The 3872-nt window shown below is 42.4% G+C and overlaps 1 protein-coding gene across 3 annotated transcripts in view; it reads left to right on the forward strand.

The window, feature by feature from the left end:
- The window catches only part of KIAA1328 (KIAA1328 ortholog), a 294794-nt gene that overhangs the window by 259486 nt on the left and 31436 nt on the right, over positions 1 to 3872 (forward strand). The window lies entirely within an intron of this gene.

Raw genomic sequence — 3872 nt, forward strand, 5'->3', positions numbered from 1 at the left:
CTTTATGTATATCAATTATATACATCAATTGATATACATAAAGCACCTGGAACATATGATTATTTGGATTACTATTTATTTTTTTCCTGGCTTGTTAAAAGTGCCCTGTCAAAAGTGATTTTCACACAAATCAATAAAAAAAATAACAAATGTTGGTGAGGTTGTGGGGAGCTGGAGGTCTTATACCCTGTTGGTGGGAACACAACATGATGCAACCATTATGGAAACAGTTTGACGCTTCTTCAAGAAGCTAGAAATAGAAGTGCTATATGATGTAGCCATCATACTCATAGGTATATATCCCAAAGAAATAAGAGCTATAACACCCATGCTTATTATAGTATTATTTACAAAGGCAAAAAGATGAAAACAACCTAAATGCCCATCCCCAGCGGGATGGGTGTATAAACTGTGGTATGTGCACACGATGTAATACTATGCAATGATAAAGAATAACAGCAAATCCATGAAACAACTCATAACACAGATGAATTTGGAGGATATCATGCTAAATGAAATAAGTGAAACAAAAGAACAAATATTTTACGAGACCACTGTTATAAAACAAATCAAGAAATTATCTACATTCAGGGGGAAATTATTTGATTGGGAGAGGAAGAATTATTAACTAGATAGAATATACTCGTTAGTAATGGCGAAGAGAAAGGCAATGAATAAAATAGGGTCGTGGAGGAGCGTCAGCACAACAGGACCAAGGCAAAGGAAGACCCTGCAAGAAACACAAGGATGAAGGATAATGGCCATAATAGAGACAGACAATAATTTACAAGTGGGTGCATAGGTAGACAGGTATGCTGAAGATTGTGTTAGTCCAGGTAGACTAGAGAAACAAATTCATGGACACTGATATGTATATGAGAAATAACTTTACATACAAGAGCAATTGAATATTGAGAAAACATCCCAGCCCAATCCAGATCAAACCCATAAGTCCAATATTAGCCCATATGTCCGCTACCAATTTACAACTTCCACTTCAAACTCACAAAACACATGCAATGACGCTGAATGCAGGAAGATCACAGGCCAGTGAATGGACAGTCTTGTGGCTCTAGTAATGGTGGAAGCATCTCAGTGCTGGCCTTGGTCTCCACATGGCTCCTCCAGCTCCAGGGTTCTCGCTGCCATCAGCATAGCTTCAGGTGTCGTGTCAGTAGAGTCTCTCAGGGAGGGAGACTGTGTCCTACCTCCAACGAGCTATTTATCTCCTTAGCGCTTCCACATGAGGTCATCAAGCTGTGACCTGATTGACAGGTAAGCTCCACCCCTTCACATGTAAGGCTCTCTCAGATTGACAACAGATTATGTAACTACCACAATAATCAAACCCCGATGGGATAAAGTTCCTAGGCTCAAAGGTGAAGGGCCACAGACTCGGACATTTATGTCAACTAGCACAACGGTTTGTAAAGACAATGTTCTGCATCCTGCTTTGGTGAGTACTGTCCGGGTGCTCAAAAGCTTGCAAGCAGCCATCAAAGATACAACTCTTAGCATCCCGAGCAATGGAGAATGAAGAGAACCAAAGACTTAACGAAGCAGTTCATTCAGGGGACCAGTGGACCACATGAACCACAGCCTGCATGATGCTGGAACCAGAAGAACTAGATTGTGCCTTTGGGGAATGAACAGCCCTTTCACAGGGTCACCCGATTCATAACTACCAAAAGTACAGTGATGAAGTAGCAACGAAAATAATTTTATGGTTGGGGTCACCACAACATGAGGAACTGTCTGAAAGGGTCGCAGCAGTAGGAAGGTTGAGAACCACTGCTCTAGAGGAACGCGTTCCTTAGAACAATCAGTTGCTTGAGTTCAAAAGAACAGTACTGGCCCAAAAGCAAAGATGAAAAGGTAAGAAGGGGGTTAAGTGTCTCCTTTTTTTATTCACACATCTTTCTTCCCTTTCCCAGGTGCTGGCCCTTGCCCATAATCAGGGACTGGGTACATACTTCCTCATTGAATGGGCTCTATAGACTGATGAACTTGATGTCTAGTAAAGAATGGACTAGCTTGAGCTGATGCCTCCTCATGCAGAACTGTGCATTTAAACAGCTGGACTTCCATCTATGCCTAATTCTCATGCCATCGAGTCCGATTCTGACTCAGAGTGATCTGACAGGACAGGCTAGCGCTAACCCTGGGCATTTCGGAGGCTGTCCATCTCTACTGAGGCAGAAGGCCTCCTCCTGCTCCTCCGAAGCTACTGTTGGGTTCCCACTGCGCACCTTTCAGCTAGCAGGCCGACTGTGGCCCGCAAAGCCGTCAGGGCATAGATGACCGTGTATGTGAGGAATGGCAGGGTCCGTCAGAAAGTTTTGCTATGAAATCATAGGACCTCTTATTCAACAAAACTATCAAGACAAGAAGTTTGATAGTTGTTTCATAACACATCTTCCATCTAGGTCTATTCCATTCCAAAGGCAGTCTGTTCATCGCTCTAATCCTGAGAATTTATCACTCTTCAATTTAGGCGATTTCAAAATGGCAATTTCGGCATCCTCAAAAGACCCAGATCGGGCAGGGGAATAAAAAAAAAAAAAAGACCCAGATCATGTTCCTTTTACATGTTTTTTGGAGCTTTGAAAATACAATGAAATCTGAAGGAATTTCAGGGATGTAGGTAGATGGGATAAGATTTGCCTTCTTGTAAGACCATCCTTGCTTGCTACCCTTGAAATATGAGCAGATGATGCATTGTCATGCTGGGGAAAAAACTCCTCCACCAACTTTCCTGGCCTGTTCCTCATGAATTTCCTAATAAGCCCCCATGACTGTCCTGTGTAATTAGAGGGAATCTTTCAAGATTTCTGTCTTCCCCAGAAAATAGTTGCTCTCCCTTTGAAGATAACATCTCTGCCTGCAGTTGATCTGCCCAACAGATCCCTTTGGAAGCCGCTGTTCTGATTGGATTTTTTGAAGATACTCTAACAAGACTAGCCCACTGTTGCTAACTTTTAGCAACTTTATAAGACAGAGTAGAACTGCTGCTAGTAGGTTTCCAGGGCTGTAAATCTATGGGAACAGATAACCCCGTCCTTCTCTGTGGTGTGGCCGGTGGGTTTATACCACTGGACTTTCAGTTAGTAACCCTGTGCTTAACCCACTGTACCACCAGGGATTCATAACAAGACTTAATGGGCTCATTGAGAGACATTGTCTGTAGCCACCCAGGGATTGCAGAGACGTGTTAAACATGTTTTGTTTGTAATAATTGTGCAGATATGAACTGTAACCCTAGTAGCAATGTTTTTACTTAACTTTGTATACCTTTTGAGTTCTATCTCACATGTTCCTCTGATTCTATCAGGATTCAAAATGTAGTGCTAACCAGGCACCATCTCGTTCTTCCAGTCATAGGTAGATGAGGCCATGGTGCTGGCTCCTAGTCCTATAGACTACTTTGCTCTCGCAGTCTTTGGGTCCCTTCTTTCCCTCTTTGTCTAGACTAGTAGAGACCAGTCATGGTATCTTAGATGGCTGCTCACAAACTTGTAGCACTCTACACACCACAGCCACCCTGGGGTATAGAGTATATACTTTGTGAACAATATTATGCCAGTTCTCTGGGTTGTCCCATAAGACTAGGTATGACCTTAAGCTTTTAAAGTTAGAAAACCATTCTCATGAGGTGCTTAGTTATATCTTAGTAGTATCTGCCACTGTGCCTTAATGGCTTGTGTGTTAGTCTTGGGACGCTAGAGAAACAAATCCACAGAAACTCATGTATAAAAGAGAGTTTTATATAAAGATTAAGCACATCAAGAAAACATCCCAACCCAGTGCTGCCCAAGCCCACAAGTCCAACATTAACCCATATGTCTAACACCAATCCACAAAGTCCTCCTCCA

This window comes from Echinops telfairi, unplaced genomic scaffold, assembly GCF_000313985.2.
Source record: "Echinops telfairi isolate 266 unplaced genomic scaffold, ASM31398v2 ScPeMD7_7400;HRSCAF=8409, whole genome shotgun sequence".
Taxonomy (NCBI): Eukaryota; Metazoa; Chordata; class Mammalia; order Afrosoricida; family Tenrecidae; genus Echinops; species Echinops telfairi.